At 46.3% G+C, this 18,626-nt stretch overlaps 1 long non-coding RNA gene and 1 other non-coding gene across 2 annotated transcripts in view; one reads left to right on the top strand and one right to left on the bottom strand.

Moving 5' to 3' along the window:
- Positions 1-18,626, top strand: part of LOC126355820 (uncharacterized) — a 209,930-nt gene that overhangs the window by 145,574 nt on the left and 45,730 nt on the right. The window lies entirely within an intron of this gene.
- On the bottom strand, positions 14,416-14,488 carry Trnas-cga (transfer RNA serine (anticodon CGA)). The gene has a single exon. It is a non-coding gene; the product is annotated as a tRNA-Ser (tRNA).

Consider the following 18,626-nt stretch of genomic DNA (forward strand, 5'->3'; position numbering starts at 1 on the left):
ATAATTTCATGTATCACTTGCGACCGCACGCTCCAGACGGAGACTCCGCCGGCAGACTCATGGATCAGACATCGTCCGATGGCGATGCAGCAGTGGTGCCCACATAGCCGCACTTAACAAACAGTCAGCGTCTCCCGCAGCCAGGGAATTCACACTCCAACGATGGTGAAATTTACGGGCAGTGACGGCGGTATAAACTGCGATGATTTAATAACCGTCAACAGTTTCGCAGTTACCTTGTACATGGCCACTGGGACGGGCACAGTTACATAACAACTTCACTTACACTCCAAGCATCAATGCAATCACTGTTCTCGAGGCGCAGATTTACGTCAGTTAAAATTTAGTATATTGGAGACCGTAACTCACCACCTCGTGCTTGCCATCTTGGACCTTACCAACCATTTATCACTTCAATTTTATCTTGTTTTGTGTTTATCATTATTGCCGTTCTATCTGGAATAACTATTACTGAATTACCTGGCAATGTTGGTAACGAAATCAACTTGTGCTGTACAGCTCAAGACCTTATCGTATCCTTGACTTTTATTTCATGGCTAGACATCCCTGTGCTTAATTAAGGAAACTATGTGACTGCTCCTACCAACCGATCTATTGCTGAGCGAAAAAAGTTAGCTCTCATTAACTGTATTGTACACACTTTAATTAGCGTGCTTCATTGGGGAAGAGATCTAGATAGGTAACTAACATCATTCCTCACTCTCTGTTGTATCGATGGGTTTTGCAACATTGCATAGAAAACTGCATGAAATGGACCCCCGATGTGGGGCACGTCGGAAAAAACTGTTGCTCACAGTGGCAAATGAAGTAACACGTCTTAAATGTGGCAAATGAAGTAGCACGTCTTAAATGTGGCAAATGAAGTAGCACGTCTTAAATGTGGCAAATGAAGTAGCACGTCTTAAATGTGGCAAATAATACACATAGAAACTCGACAATAGCTGATTGTTGGCAAATACTGTGTTCGGACAAGTCGCGATTTCTCTTATCTTCACATGACGCATAAGAGTCCATCGATATCGAAATGAAACGTTTAACCCTTTAACTGCCCTCACAAGGAAACAATTACTTATTTTAAAGCACGTCGGACGTGGTTTGTTTTGTGGTTGTTGCGCACTCGGAAAGGATCTGATGCATCACATGGAGCGTTTGTAACACCATAGTTAACATCCTAAATATTTTTTTCTGATTAATTATGCTTTATATAAAGTATGTTTTCTTCTGTATGTAATCTTTGATAAGCTGTAAAGGTGTAGAAAGATATGCACTATGTTTTCCCTTCACCGTTAGAAAACTTTGCCTTATTTGGAGGAGGATGACTTTAATTATATGTATTTTTTTAATTACTAATATGTGTAAATGAAAGCATTTTGTAAAAGGTATGAACTTACGACTATGTATATGTTAATTCACTGTTAGGACTTTTTAATTGTATAAATGAAAACTTGGTGTGCTTCCCCTCTGAAACGAAAGTGAGTTAGCGCTCGCAAGATGTGATTGGTCGAAAGGAAAAGGTGGAAACGATTGTCAGTCGGAGACTAGCAACCGTACAGTCGGCAACTAGTAACTGGAAAGTACATAGCGCAGGTGCCGAGTGAAGCTTTCAGTGCTTGGAGTTATTATGGAAAAGCCTCGGGCGGATAAACGGCTATCAGATACTTCTTAGCATTCACTCCTCTTAAACAGTGATTTCCGAGTACCCTGAGTGTGAGAACTGGTGAAAAATCAAATGTTTGATTACTTTTTCTTAAACCTGAGTGCTAAAATGTTGCCTAAAATTACTGAGGATTGTATTTAAGTTGAGGGAGGAAGTAAATGTTGCTTTTATGAAAGCCTCCCGACTAATTGAATCGTCTTAGTTCAAACTTTCAGTGTTACGAGAATTAACTGAGTTAATCCTGTCTAAAGATATTAATGTTTGTGCTGGTGATAAATAAACAAAACGATTTTGAGGTTAGTTAGAAGAAAATGATCTTAAAGTCATATTTGAAAGTCCTGTTGGAAAGATCTTCTGCATTAACTGCCATAAAATTCATACAAGGAGAATGAAAATCGTGAAAGAGTTTTCCAAAGTTTTCTTTCTGTAGTTTGGTTCAAATGGCTCAGAGCGCTATGGGACTTAACTTTTGAGGTCATCAGTCCCCTAGAACTTAGAACTACTTAAACCTAACCAACCTAAGGGCATCACACACATCCATGCCCGAGGCAGTATTCGAACCTGCGACCGTAGCGGTCGCGTGATTCCAGACTGAAGCGCCTAGAACCGCTCGGGCACACAAGCCGGTCTTTCTGTAGTTTGTTCATAAAACTGTGGAGATGGTGAATATAAAGGGTCCCCATTTTAAATTGCCCAAATAACATAAATTTACTTAATTAATCACTATACTAAATGCATTTGAGGTTAATGTTTTGTTTTGTGTACATTGTGTGATGAAAAGTGTAATATCAGCTTGTGAGCCCCCAACTACTTTTTTTTCTTACTGAAGATAAAGTTGCTATGAGTGCCCTCGTTCATGAAAACAATTACAACATTATGGAATACAACTAGGTCCATGTCCACTTTTAGTTTAACATTAATTTCCACTTTTATTGTTGATGAAATAACTTATGCCAGATAAAGTAATTACTGTTGATGAGTGCTAAAGTGTCAAATGTGTTTGTGAGAATTTGCATTTCCTGTTGAAACTGGTTATATCCACTATACTACTTGCCTGCTTGTAAAAGAGTACGTTGCACTTCTGCGAGAAAGAAGTTTAGGTTCTGTTTTTCTATCAAAACTATTTACTGTTTATTGAACAGAAATGTTTCATATTTCTATGCCTAATTAGGCTGGCGACCGTATTCTATTTCATTTGAGTAAACGTGATTAGCTAAGACATTTTCTCAATTGGGTCTGTCACTTCCTATGTCCTCAAGCAACATTGATATTCAGGTTCGATAAGCCAAACCAATTAGGTAACTCACGGTCAGTTTTACTTAAATCCTCCCAGAGGGTAACATTTACTGCATCGCAATAAAAAAAAATGGTTCAAATGGTTCTGAGCACTAGGGGACTTAACATCTGTGGTCATCAGTCCCCTAGAACTTAGAACTACGTAAACCTAACTAACCTAAGGACATCACACACATCCAGGTCCGAGGCAGGATTCGAACCTGCGACCGTAGCGGCGACGCGGTTCCAGACTAAAGCACCTAGAACCGCACGGCCACTCCGGCCGGCGCATCGCGATACCATAACTGGTAATACACACTCTATGTTGATATAATCAGCGATGCAGTGATAGTGTTACACGTTTCCTCATGATGACTTGCCATCCTAGCTCTCTCGATCACCGTTCTTGGCTGTATCTGGCTCGCAAATCAGACACCAAAATGGAAGAGCGTAAAATTAATACGTTAGTTGTATTAAAAGGTTCACTTCCTCCTTTTTCCATTACCTAGTCATGTTACTCTGTTTGCAGATTGTTAGAATACAAACTTTAAGACCTATTCGAGCCAATCGGGATATGAAGTCGGCCTCGGTAGCTGCGCTGTGGAATGCTGACCAGTGTTCGATTCCCGGCCAGGTCGGAGATTTCCTCCACTCGGGTGCTGGATGTTACGTTCTTATCGTCAGAAATTACCTTCTACTGTTGAGATGGGTGTCTGGGCACATTCTGAAAGCCATTAAATTAAACGAAGAACATTAGCGTTTAAAACTTCTTTTGGAAAAAAGTATGATAGAAATTTGCAAAGTACTTAAGCATAACACAAAAATTATTTCATCATCTTCACCTTTTAGTAAAACCCTAAGGTCATTCTTGTATGTATAGTATTGTATGTTAAGCGTGGTCCTAGAAAAAGGGAGAGGCTCCGTCCCCGCCGCAGCCGCAGTGGTCCACAACCCCACGACGACTACCACAGTCCACTTCACCCTTCTGCTGCCCCACGCCGAACCCTGAGTTATTGTGTGGTTCCGCCACCGGTGGACCCCTCAGAGAACGTCTCACACCAGACGAGTTTAGCCCCTATTTTGCGTGGTAGAGTAATGTTGGTGTACGCGTACGTGGAGAACTCGTTTGCGCAGCAATCGCCGAGATAGTGTAACTGAGGCGGAATCTGGGGAACCAGCCCGAATTCGCCGAGGCAGATGGAAAACCGCCTAAAAACCATCCACAGACTGGCCGGTTCACTGGACCTCGACACAAGTCCGCCGGGCGGATTCGTGCCGGGGACCAAACGTTTCTTCCCGCCCGGAAAGCTGTGCGGTTGACTGCACTGCCAACCGGGCGTGCTTAAGGTCATACTTACTAATTACTGCTTCTACTCGGTAGTTCAATTTTTAGAACATGTGAAATAAAGTGAAATAAAGTGTAAAATTTACCAAGTGCAAAAAGTGCAAACTCTCTCGTAAATAAAGCGAAAAACTCTTTCATTCGGTGCAGTATTACTGTTACACTTTCTGTAGTGCGTGTGCGCCCGCTCTCGTGCGCGTACGTAGATACATACATATACGTGGGCGTTTATACGCACAATCATATGCATTATGTGTAATGTAATTATGTATTCCACGATCTGGAAAGGTTTTTGAACTAATGATCGAATTACACAGTGACGAAGAAAGTAATCATCCAATTTGTTGGTCTGTATTCCCTAGCATGATCACAAAACCCAACAAACGCAATCCTAAGAGAGTGGCGTGAGGTCGGTCGCTTGACGGCGCGTTCGGCGCGGAGGCTCGCACTGGGGCGTATCGCTTCCAGTCGGACGTGCCGCGGCAGTCCTCGCAGGGGTAGTGATGCGTCTCTCACAGCGTCTCCTTCCCAAGTGGCTCTTTCCGCCTTCCCGTGGTGCCAGACGTTAAGCTCGGCATTTTGCCTTGCGACAAAAGGAAGAGCTGCGACCCAACCCGATGCGAAAGCGAAGGGTGCGTGGTACAGGGGGAGCTGTGTCGAAGGACCGAACACCAGTCCCTTCCTTTCGCAGGGCACAGACCAACAGGTGCTCTGCATGCCGGCGATCTCGTTTGTCGGCGTGTGATCGCGGCGCGTGTCGGCAAGGGTGCTTCGCCGTGCCCCTGGGTAACCGGGGCGTGTTCTGCCAAACCCAGGTGGTGGTAACATCGCCTGGGCCAGGTCAGATGGGTCCAGACCGCCGAACGCCTGGGGGACCGGCCCGCCACCTGAGTAGGAGTGGGTCCCTGGCCGAGAGTGGAAACTCGGGCAAGTAGGCGGCGAAGGGCGAGAGTTGCATCCGCCTCTCCGGAGTGCGGGGTGCAGTTGCCGGGGTGCGTCGCGTGAAATCGCCGATGACGGAGTCACCGAGGGGGACCAGTGCGCTGGAAACGGCGCGCTGAACCCAGCAGCTCTGGAGTGCTCTTGACCTAGGGGCGAGGTCGGTGGGCGAGCTGCAGAAGTCCCCCCCCCCCCCCCCCCATTCCAGAGTAGCCGGTCCGGGGCAAGAGACGGGCTCCCACCCCTCTTTTATCACTCGTTCAATATGGCGACACCAGAGACGAGTGATTCGAGTGCGCCATCGCGAGCTTTCTTGATGTCTGAGCTTGAGGGTCGCGTCGAAGAAGTAACGAAAGAAAATGAAAGATTAAGGAAGCAACCTGTGAAGACCTGGGCGGCAGTGGTCGCACAAGCGCCACCAAAACCGCAAACAACTAAGGATACCATTGCCAGAGTCACCAAACGATCAGACACAACGGTCTTTCTAAGGACCCTGCCTGGTCAGGACACCAGTGTAGAAAAGATACAAAAAGATACAAGAGCTGCTCACAACCACCATAAATCCAGCAAAAGATAAAATCAGAATCAACAAAGTCAAAGCAAGTAAAAATTCGGTAATCGTCGAAGTTGCATCGGAAGAGGTCAAAGAAAAGTTAACTAAACAATGCCAAACTAAACTCGGTGGTCAAATGCGAGCCACCAAGGAAAAGGAACCCGTCGGTCATCTTATATGATGTACCACCGATTATGACGAATGAGGAACTGCAAAATGCTATAAAGGCATAAAACTTTGAGGATATGACAGAAGAAGAATTTAAAGGAAATTTCAATCTGAGATTCAAAACGGGGTCTCGGGACCGTGATGTGGTGCATCACGTCACCGAGGTCTCCGCTCAAATGTGGAGAAAGGTAACAGCAATGGGCAAATTATACATCGGCTTTCACGCCATAAATACACGTGACTATTTGGTTGTATCGCGTTGCCACAATTGTGGAGATCTCGACCACGTTCTGAGACACTGTACCAGGGGGTCGGCCTGCTCGAAATGTGGCGAGGGTGGTCATGTGAGGAAGGACTGTAGGGTTGCAGCAGTCTGCATCCCTTGTAAGAGACGGGGTAAAAAACCCTGTGCCACCACAGGACGTAACTGCCCCACCTACAGACTCCTGGAACAAAGACTTATTTCAAGGATAGACTATGGCAGATCAAGCTAAAGCCAACAGGATGCCCAAAAGAAAATCCCCGAGCAAAAGGAGGAGGGATGCCATGAGGGCAAGTGCCTTCAAGTTATTCTTGAGGTCGCTCACGGGCGCCACAACTAAAACCAATGACATAGCCACGCAAACTGACTCTACCACAACGGATAGAGGGACTCAAACTAGGCCTCTTGCAGTCATGCTCCCCTCCTCCCCAAGTTGGGAAACAAGGCCGACTAAAGACCTACGGCAATGGCATCCTGTACTAGAGACTGTGGCAGTCTCAACAGAGGAGACTAGAACTACAAAAGAACCAGTTAAGGAAAACAAAATAACCAGTTCAAGTGAATGAGCTGCCACAACAGATCCTCTCGTGAGACTGCCACCAGTCGACCCAGTCAGAGTCTATCCTAACCTTGAATTCACTATGCAACTGGCGAGACTAGAGCAGCCGACTACCCTGACCACTGCCTTGAGACATGTGGTTCAGGTGGGACATGAATATGGTAGGAGAGTCACCTTCTCGGTAATGGAGGCTGTGGAGAGAATTCAACTCAAGTCAGTGAATCTCCCCACCGACTTCGGAGCCCTGCGAGACCTACTAAAGAAAGTTTTTGAAAGACGTGGCGAAAAATTCGACCTGGACGAAATTTACCAACAAGCAGTTCTGGCAAATGGACGCATCACATTTGACTGGAATAAGACATGGCCTAATGACAGAATCCATACATACTTCCCATAGATAACTACATGACGGAAATCACCATTGGCCAACTTAACACTCACAACAGCAGACTAGTGATGCAGGAGTTACGGAAGGAAGTGGAGGAGAGGAGACTAGATGTGGTCTGTCTGCAAGAGCCGTACTCCTTAAATGGGAAGATAGCTTTCACAGCTGCGACCTGGCAAGTAGTTAGCAGAGAGGAAGACCCAAGATCGGCAATAATAATAACCAACAACCTTATAAGGGCCACAGTCCTAACACAGTTCACAACTAGCCACTGCAACGTCGTGGAGCTGCAGTCTCCATCAGGAGCAATTGTGTTTAGCAACATGTATTTTCAATATGGTGATGACATCGAGAGACACTTGGCACACCTCACCACAGCTATCACGGCGTTGCGGGGGCGGAAAGCAATTATAACTGCAGATATAAATGCCAAATCCCCCCTATGGTACAGCGGCACAAGGGACCCTAATGGAGAGAAGGCAGAAGAGGCCATCATGGCCTTGCAGCTGGTGGTGGCTAACAAGCCAGGCAACCCTCCGACCTATGCGGCGGGAGGTGGCCAAGGCACAAACATTGATGTGACCCTGGCTACGCCTAATGCTGCGGACCTCATGCAGCAGTGGAAAGTAGTGGAGAACGCCACCACCAGTGATCACAATCTCATCACCTTCAGCATTGGAGACAAGGAGAGCCGCTGGGCCATGGGGTGGGAAGTACAATACAATTACAAAAGAGCCGTCTGGGAAAGACTTGCTAAGGAGTGCGACATTCCTCCATTATCAGAAGGTGACGGACACGTGGACATTGACGTAGACAACAGAGCCGAGGAACTGGTGACAGTAATAACTCCAGCGGTCAAAGCCGCCGTACCTACCAGGAGGAGGGCCATGGCGGCCTCTCCGTCACCATGGTCAGCTGAACTAGAGGAGATGCGCCGGTCGGTCAGAAGGTTCAGGAGGCACTACCAGCGCAGTGTCGTCTGGCTAGAAAGACAAAGATGGCTGCAGCTTTACCGGGAAGCTAATTTCCAAAAACAACTACGTGAAGTAAGAACAAAAAGTTGGGAACACTTTGTTCTGAACCGACTAGCATTTAGACCCATGGGGACTCCCCTACAAGCTTGTCCGAGAAAAAATCCGCTCTCCGATGGAGCTCTCAACCGTCAGGCATGGGGACGGGATGACAGAGTCTTGGCAGGAAACTGCTGAAGTCCTTCTCCAGTCCCTACTGCCTGACGACACTGCGGATGGAGAGACAGACGAACAACGGCAGTTGCGTGAGAACAACAACAACGTATATGAAAATGATACGGCAGTTTACCCATTCTCTGAAGAAGAGGTATCTGCCCATATAAACTCCCTGAAGAGAGGGAAAGCTCCTGGGCCAGACGGCATTGTGGCGGAGGTGGTGCAATTCCTGGCCCCCCAGATAGTCGCCCCTCTAACTCACCTGTACAATGAATGCCTTAGGCAGAAAAAGTTCCCTCGAATCTGGAAGAGAGCAAAGCTGACAAAGACCCAGCAGAAACAAAATCTTACCGACCTATCTGCCTGCTTGATCTGCTTTGGAAGGTTCTGGAGAGACTACTGGCTGACAGACTGGCTGCGCACCGAGTGCTGTGCGGGATGAGCAGCAGGCAGTTCGGCTTCAGGCCTGGACGATCGGCATCTGATGCAATCGCCCTGGCGGCCGAGGTCTGCGGCTCTACCCCGTACAAGTACGTTGTTGGCATCATGGTGGACATAAGTGGCGCCTTCGACAACCTGTGGTGGCCTTCGCTCTTCTCCTGTGTATGGGAGAAGGAGTGTCCAGGGCCGCTATATGGGTGTCTGAGGAGCTATTGCGAAGATCGGGAGGTCTGGCTATCACCCACTAGCACAAGAGTAAGAAACACTATCACTAAAGGATGTCCCCAGGGCTCCGTACTGGGTCCCCTGTTTTGGGACATCCACATGGAACCCTTACTGGACAAACTACAGCAAAGTGATGAAGTGCTGGAGGTGATAGCCTACGCAGATGACCTCCTCCTACTGGTCGGTGGCCGTAGCCGAGAAGACTAGAGCCCAAGATTGAAAGAGCTATACAAATACTACAACTTTGGTGCCGTAACACAAAGATGAAAATTTCACCGGCCAAGTCCACATACCTTCTTCTAAAGGGACAATTAGTTCGCAATCCAACTGTCAGGATAGACGGTTCACCAGTTCTCAGGCGACGTGAGACTTGCTACTTCGGTATCATCATTGATGAAAGGTGGTCCATCGGTAGGCACATCGAAACCGTAACTCAAAGAGTCCTACAAGTACTCAAAAACCTCATCTCCAATGGACACAAACGATTTCATCTGCCACCGCATCTCATCAAACCTTACCACAATAGCATACTCACATCTATAGTGGGTTATGGCTCGAGAGTCTGGCCTCACAGGCTCACGAGGGTGGTGCCCGCCATGACAGTGAGGAGAGTGCAGAGAAATATGATTTTGAGATCAGTGGGGGCACACAGGACTACACCGGGAGGAGCCCTGTTAGTTATAATGGGGCTCTGCCCCTTGGATATCAAAATTCGGGAGCAGGCCGCTTGGCACTGGGCAAAGAAGGGGAATTTGGAGAAAACTGAGGAAATTCTAGGTAGCAGAACTGAAAATAAAGTTGAGATCAGGCAAAAAGGGATTCTGCTATGGCAACATTCGTGGGAAAGTGAAGAAACAGGGCGTCGAACCTTTGAGCTCCTACCAGATGTCAGGGAAAGGGTGGGAATGTCATATTTCGATCCAACCCGGGGACTAATCCACTTTCTCACTGGACATGGACCCTACTCGACATACCTATGTCGATTCGGGAAAAAGACGACACCTGCGTGTGACTGTGGTGTTCCGGAGGGTACTCCTGACCATGTAGTCTACGAGTGCCCCCTTTTCAATGATGTGGCCTCAGTACTGCGGGACCAACTACCACATAATGACACATATAGACTGCTCAGACAACGCGACACTTTTCATACCATCAATGAACTGGCTAACGCGGTATCACAGAAAGTCTTAAAGGACTATTTGAGAGAATTATATTAGCACTAACAAGAGACCAACCTAAACAATAATAGAGTTTGATACTTCCTCAGTCTGAATCCGCTGCGCCACAGGATTTTGGGGGAGTGGGGTGCAACCTTACTGATTTGGAAAACGCACCTGATTTGAACTTGGGATAAGTTAGTTGTAGGACTTAGTTTTAGACATTATCCTTAGAAACCTGCAGCGATCAACATCTTGGCCTGCCCAGTGTCGGGGGCACGGTCATTGGGGTTAGCTCAATGAGCAAGGCTCTATAAGTGGGTTTATACTATTCAGCTGACACATTTGTAACGCTGTAGGACTTAGTGACTAGTCTATTTTAAGGTTACATGCTTGTAGTAGATTAACACATTAACTTTTGCCCATTGCTTTCTCCTCATAGCTTACCTACTAACTAGTTACTAAAATATGACTTAGAATTAGCTGCAACTTATATCTCTGTATCACTATTTGGCCCACTAATCACATAAGGCAGTGGGCTAGATGTATAAATAACATTTTTTCTGAAAATAAAGATTTTTTTTAAATATAAATCCTAAGAGAGAGGACTTTTACATATACGATTCATGGAATATTACGTATCATACTTCCATTATATTAATAAGAAGTCTCAGAATCTTTTAGAAACACAAAAATGAATAAATAAAAAGTACGAATTGTATCCAAAATAGGAGTTTCAAAATGACAGAATGTTTTCGACATAGCCTCACGGGTTTTCTATTTATCACATCTCATTCTTGACCTCTACATCTACATCTCTGCAAATCACTTTTAAGTGCCTGGCAGAGGGTTCATCGAACCACCTTCTCAATTCTCTATTATTCCAATCTCGTATAGAGCACGGAAAGAACGAACACCTATCCTAAAGGCAGCAGGGTAACGAAAGGCTGTTTACAACTTATGTGGAAACCAGGCGGCAGTTTTAAGAGTCGAATGACACAAGAGGGAAGAAATAGCTGAGAAGGGAGCGACACAGGGTGGTAGCCAATCCCCGATGATAATGACGGCCAGAGTGGCCGAGCGGTTCTAGTTACTACAGTCTGGAACCGCGCGACTGCTATGGTCGCAGGTTCGAATCCTGCCTCGGGCATGGATGTGTGTGATGTCCTTAGATTACTTAGGTTTAAGTAATTCTAAGTTCTAGGAGACTGATAACATCAGATGTCAAGTCCCACAGTGCTCAGAGCCATTTGAACAAATTTTTTGAACCAGATGTTATTCAAAATATACATAGAGCAAGCAGTAAAGGAAACCAAAGAAAAATTTGTAGGTGAAATTGAAGTACAGGAAGGAAGAAATAGAAACTTTGAGATTTTCTGATGACAACGTAATTCTGTCAGAGACAGAAAAGAACTTTTGAAAAGCAGTTGAGCGGAATGGTTAGTGCCTTGAAAGTAAGATATGACATGAACATCAACAACAGTAGAACAAGGATAATGGAACTTGGTCGAATTAAATCATGAGATCCTGAAGGAATCTGCTTCGGGAATGGGACACACAAAGTAGTAGATGTGTTTTTTAACATCGAATAAAGATTTAACGATGAGGAGGATTTCTCCAGAAAGGCTCTGTAAGGAGGGAAGCCACGTATAGAAGTGAAACATATACGAGAAACAGCTCTGAGAAGAAGAGCATAGAGGCTTTTGAAACTTGGTGCTACATATTTCTGTTTATCCACCTCCTTTAGCTTTAGAAAAGTGGTTCCGCATCTGTAGGTCACCTTGTATATCTTCAGAGTAGTGTAAATTACATTCATAAAAATAGCATTTAGAAGATGTACGTACGAAGAATATAAAAGACACAAGAAAAAAGCAATAATAGTAATTAAACACGGAGGTGACAGAAGCCACGGGATACCTCTCAAAAGCGTGCCGGACCTCCTTTCTCCCTGCTTAATGCAGTAAATCGACGTGGCATGCACTCAGCAAGTCGTTGGAAGTCCCCTGCAGAAATATAGAGCCACGCTGCCTCTATAGCCCTTAGTTATTGCGAAAGTGGTCTAGCGGTTCTAGGCGCTCGATCAGGAACCGCGCTACTGCTACGGTCGCAGGTTCGAATCCTGCCTAGGGCATGGATGTGTGTGATGTCCTTAGGTTAGTGAGGTTTAAGTAGTTCTAAGTTCTAGGGGACTGATGACCTCAGATGTTAAGTCCCATAGTGCTCAGAGCCAAACTAACTGGCCTCTTGATTATGTCCAATAAACGTTACATGTGAATCATTTCAAGCTATCTGGGTGACATTTACTCGAACTGACCAGAATGTTCTTCAAACCAATCCGAACTATTGTGACCATATGAGATGACACATCGACATCCATACAAATTTCATCGTTGTTTGGAAACATGAATATTACGAAGGGCTGCAGGTCTCCTCCAAATAGACCAACGTAACCATTGCTAATGACAGGTTCAGTGGGACAAGAGGACCCAGTCCATTCCATTACGAGTAACACAGCCCCCATCAGTATGGAACTACCACCAGCTTGCTCAGTGCCTTTTTGACATCTTGTGTCCATGGCTTGGTGGGTTGCGCGTCACACTCGAACCCTAAGATCAACTGAAATCTAGACTCATCTGACTAAGCCACGATTTTCCAGTTGTCTAGGATCCAACAGAGAGGCGCTGCAGGCGATGTTGTTTTGTTATCAAGGGCACTCGCATCGCGTGTGTGCTGGCACAGCGCATTAACGCCGAACTTCACCGCTCTGTCCTAACGGACACGTCCTTCGTACGTCCCACATTGATTTCTGCTGGTATCTCACCAGTGTTGCTTGTCTGCACTAACAAATCAATGCAGACGACGCTGTTCTCGGTCGTTAAGTGAAGGCCTTCGGCAAGTGCGTCTTCCGTGACGAGTCTTCTTACCTGAAATTACGTGTGGATCTGAGATATTGAATTCTCTAACTGTTTCCAAGATGGAATGCCCTCTGCGTCTATCTCCAGCTACGATTCCGCATTCAACGTCTGTTGATTACCGTCGTGCGGCCATAGTCATGCCGAAAACCTTTTGACAGGAGTCAGTTCAGTAAGAATGACAGTTCCGCCAATGCACTGTCCTTTTAGTCTTGTTTACGCCATGTGTATTTATGCATATCGCTATCCCATGACTTCTGCCATCTGGTTGTATTATGAGGAGGTAGGCCGCCGTGGTAGGTTTCTGACACTGCGGCCACCAGCGTTGTGGGATTGGCACCTGCAGCGGCTTAACGGTCCTCCGATGCTCAGAATGCTGTCGCTAATGACAGGCGGGGTCACAGAGCCCCGCGGCCTGTCACGACGTGAGTTATTAGCCTGGGTCTCAGCGTCAGCGCTGAAAGGCGGCGGCGGTGGCGGAGGCGGCAGCGGCCACTGTGCGTGGGCGGCGCAGCCTCCACAAAGGCCGCCCGCCCCCGGCCGCGTCGCCGCGCGCTGATGGATGGACTGCGAAGCCACCGCGGCTCTCTGCAACCCGCTCAAGTGTCCGCGCTGCTCCGTCAGAGCAGGTGCCGGCGACACTGCTGCCCGTCACCTCTTGGTGATACGAGGAGTTAATGCTTCACTGGCCTTCGCTTTTGATCTTTCGTTCTCTCTCTCGAAAGGGTGATCTAGCTGCTGCGAAGGTTTGGTGGTGCAGTTTGTACTGTATTTATGATTAGACTGTTGGATCGAAAGTATCCAGTGACCTGTTAATGGGCATTAATATGGGCCCTGCCCACCATTTATGATAGCCTTAACTCTGGTGGAGACACTTTCACACAGCTTCCTGAATGGCTGTGGAAGATTGGCACTACGGTCTGCCTCGGGCATTGACGTGTGTGATGTCCTTAGGTTCCTTAAGTTTCATTAGCTCCAAGTCTAGGGGACGGATCACATCAGATGTTAAGTCCCATAGTGCTTAGAGCCATTTGAACCATTTGAAGATTGGCAGCTCATGCTTTCTCGTGAGTCGAAAACAGAGAAGATAGTATGTTGGGCAGTGGAGTTTGGGGGCGAAGCCGACGTTTTATCCTAAAAACGTTCCATTAGGTTCTGGACAGGTTATTTACCACATACCATGCCTCATTGATGCCGTTTCATTACGGCGTGCACTGTCCTACTGATAGAAACAATCATAGTCTCAGAACTATTCCTGTACTCCAGAATCAGATTTTCACTCTGCAGTGGAACGTGCGCTGATATAAATCTTCCTGGCGGATTAAAACTGTGTGCTGGACCGAGACTCGAACTCGGGACCTTTGCCTTTCGCGGGCAAGTGCTCTACCAACTGAGCTACCCCAGCACGACTCACGCCCCATCCTCACAGCTTTACTTCCGCCAGTACCTCGTCTCCTACCTTCTTAAGTTTACAGAAGCTCTCCTGCGAACGTTGCAGAACTAGCACTCCTGAAAGAAAGGATATTGCTGAGATATAGCTTAGCCACGGCCTGGGAAATGTTTCCAGAATGAGGAGGAGTCGTGCTTGACGGTAGAGCATTTGCCCGCCAAAGGCAAAGGTCCCGTTTCGAGTCTCGGTCCGGTACTCAATTTTAATCTGCCAGGAAGTTTCATATTCCTGTACTGTACACATTGCGCAGTGCTGTAAAGTGTGTTCCTATCCTTCTGCATTTAAGGTTTTACTAAGTGAAATGAGAGGACCACATCCTGACTATGAGAAGTAGCCCTAAACCGTAACACCATCTCCTCCGTAATCCATTATGTAATGGCATTCACCAAACCCTAACCCTTCCTCGGACAGCCCCAGAATAAAGGGTGTTTCATCACTAAAAATCAGTCGTTTTCAGTCATATACTATCCAGTGGCTTGTGGAAATAGGTACCATGCACATGCACATTCACTGGTCTCACGGAATACTGTACTACTCATATAACGTGTGCGCTCCAACTATCTAACAACAACTGTCACATTGACAGTTGTTATTCGATGGTTGGAGTACACATATCGTGTACGAGTATATAGAATTTCATGAGAGGAGGAGACAAAAAGGAGCCTACCACTGGCTAAAAGAGCATTCTTTGCCAGGAGAAGTCTAGTAGTATCAAACATAGGTCTTAATTTGAGGACGAAATTTTTGAGAATGTTCGAGAGCAGTTGAACGGAATGGACAATGTCTTGAAAGGTGGGTATAAGATGAACATCAACAAAAGCAAAACGAGGATAGTGGAATGTAGTCGAATTAAATTGTGTGATGCTGAGGGTATTAGATTTGGAAATGACAAACGTAAAGTAATAAATGAGTTTTGCTATTTGGGGAGCAAAATGACTAGTGATGGTCGAAGTAGAGAGGATATAAAATGTGGACTGGCAATGGCAAAGAAAGCGTTTCTGAAGAAGAGAAATTTGTTAACATCGAGTATAGATTTATGTATCAGGAAGTCGTTTCTGGAAGGATTTGCATGGAGTGTAGCCATGTATGGAAGTGAAACATGGACGATAAATAGTTTGAACAACAAAAAATAGAACCTTTCGAAATGTGGTGCTACAGAAGAATGCTGAAGATTAGATGGGTAGATCACATAACTAATGAGGTGGTATTGAATAGGGTTGGGGAGAAGAGGAGTTTGTGGGACAAGTCGACTAGAAGAAGGGATTGGTTAATAGGACATGTTAATAGGGCATCAAGGGATCACAAATTTAGTATTGGAGGGCAGTATGGAGGGTAAAACTCGTAGAGGGAGACCAAGAGATGAATACACTAAGCAGATTCAGAAGGATGTAGGCTGCAGTAGTTACTTGGAGATGAAGAAGCTTGCACAGGATAGAATAGCATGGAAGCTGCATCAAACCAGTCTCAGGACTGAAGACCACAACAACAACAACAAAAATATATGTTTGGAGCACAGCATCGTATGGCAGTAAGACATAGAGTGTGGGAGAACCGGAAAAGAACAGAAACATTTGAGATGTGGTGCTAAAGAACAATGTTGAAAATTAGATGGACTGATAAGGTAAGAGAGGCAAGAAGGGACATCTCTTAAGATATCAGCAAATGACTTCCATGATTCTAGAGGGACCTGTAGATGGTGGAAACTGAACAGAAAGACAGCGATTACGATACATCTACATCTACATCTACATCCATACTCCGCAAGCCACCTGACGGTGTGTGGCGGAGGGTACCCTGAGTACCTCTATCGGTTCTCCCTTCTATTCCAGTCTCGTATTGTACGTGGAAAGAAGGATTGTCGGTATGCTTCTGTTTGGCTCTAATCTCTCTGATTTTATCCTCATGGTCTCTTCGCGAGATATACGTAGGAGGGAGCAATATACTGATTGACTCTTCGGTGAAGATATGTTCTCGAAACTTTAACAAAAGCCCGTACCGGGCTAGTGAGCGTCTCTCCTGCAGAGTCTTCCACTGGAGTTTATCTATCATCTCCGTAACGCTTGCGCAATTACTAAATGATCCTGTAACGAAGCGCGCTGCTCTCCGTTGGATCCTCTCTATCTCTTCTATCAACCCTACCTGGTGCGGATCCCACACTGTTGAGCAGTATTCAAGCAGTGGGCGAACAAGCGTACTGTAACCTACTTCCTTTGTTGTCGGATTGCATTTCCTTAGGATTCTTCCAATGAATCTCAGTCTGGCATCTGCTTTACCGACGATCAACTTTATATGATCATTCCATTTTAAATCACTCCTAATGAGTACTCCCAGATAATTTATGGAATTAACTGCTTCCAGTTGCTGACCTGCTATTTTGTAGCTAAATGATAAGGGACCTATCTTTCTATGTATTCGCATCACATTACACTTGTCTATATTGAGATTCAATTGCCATTCTGTGCACCATGCGTCAATTCGCTGCAGATCCTCCTGCATTTCAGTACAATTTTCCATTGTTGCAACCTCTCGATACACCACAGCATCATCTGCAAAAAGCCTCAGTGAACTTCCGATGTCATCCACCAGGTCATTTATGTATATTGTGAATAGCAACGGTCCTATGACACTCCCCTGCGGCACACCTGAAATCACTCTTACTTCGGAAGACTTCTCTCCATTGAGAATGACATGCTGCGTTCTGTTATCTAGGAACTCTTCAATCCAATCACACAATTGATCTGATAGTTCGTATGCTCTTACTTTGTTCATTAAACGACTGTGGGGAACTGTGTCGAACGCCTTGCGGAAGTCAAGAAACACTGCATCTACCTGTGAATCCGTGTCTAAGGCCCTCTGAGTCTCGTGGACGAATAGCGCGAGCTGGGTTTCACACGACCGTCATGAACCATGAAGTAATTGCGGACGTGTGTTACAATGCTATTCAGAGTGAGAGAGTTGAAACAGGAGAGGAATTCGTGGTGTGCCGCATCAAACCAGTCAGAGGACTGACGACTAAGATTTAATAATAATAATAAGTGAAAAAAAATCAGTGGTAGAATGATTTCTCATTTGACTCTTCTTCGATTATACACTTTCCGCGTGTCGTACCCATTATGTCTCATCAGTGTACTTAGCATAACTAGCAAAAACTTGAAACTTTCCTGGCAGCGAAAACTGTCTGCCGGACCGAGATTAGAACTCGCAACCTTTGCCTTTCGCGGGCAAGTGCTCTACCAAGTGAGCAACCCAAGCACGACTGACGCCCCTTCCTCACAGATGTACTTCCGCCAGTATCTCGGCTCCTACCTTCCAAACTTTACAGAATCTCTCCTGCGAAACTTGCAGAACTAGCACTCCTGAAATAAAGGACATTGCGGAGACATGGCTTAGGCACAGAATGGTAGGATGTTTCCAGAATAAGATTTTCACTCTGCAGCGGAGTGTGCGCTGATATAGAGATTCATCTGCCAGGAAAGTTTCATACTAGCGCACACTCCGCTGCAGAGTGATAATCTCATTCTAGCCAAAGCTTGTCCACATTTCAAGGCCGGAGTAAGTCATCTACCCCCGGATTCCTGAAACCACATCTTTCGTACACAACATGAAAAAGACCAGGACGGAGGCTCGGTCAGGAAATGATGCGGCTCACCATTCTGAAAATGTCTTCTGCAAGTGGTGTACAAACGTTTGGTGTATTCGCCGGCTGCGAAATAGCACGCAGTATTTTAAGAATCGTGATCACCCAGACAGTATGACGGAGGGAATGGCCACACGCTGCGGAGCCGCCGTGGGCGGAGAGTGACGTCACGACAGGTGTAGGAGGCGCGCGGCTGTCAGAGACGCGGCGCTATTCAGGCAGGACGTCCGCGCGGCCGGCGTGATTACGGCGGCCGGGGCCACGGACGAGTGGACAATGCGGCGGTGATAAATGATGCAGCGGCCGGCGGTAGCCCGGAGCGTGAGAAGGAAGGCCTCCCCGGCGAGCATTCCTCGGCTCGGGCGCACCGCAGCACGGCCTGCCTGGCTGGCTTCTAACGGGCCCGCGCGTCCCCCGAATAAGTCACGTGTCATCCCAGTCATCACTGTCTCTGCA

Source organism: Schistocerca gregaria, chromosome 3, assembly GCF_023897955.1.
Source record: "Schistocerca gregaria isolate iqSchGreg1 chromosome 3, iqSchGreg1.2, whole genome shotgun sequence".
Taxonomy (NCBI): domain Eukaryota; kingdom Metazoa; phylum Arthropoda; class Insecta; order Orthoptera; family Acrididae; genus Schistocerca; species Schistocerca gregaria.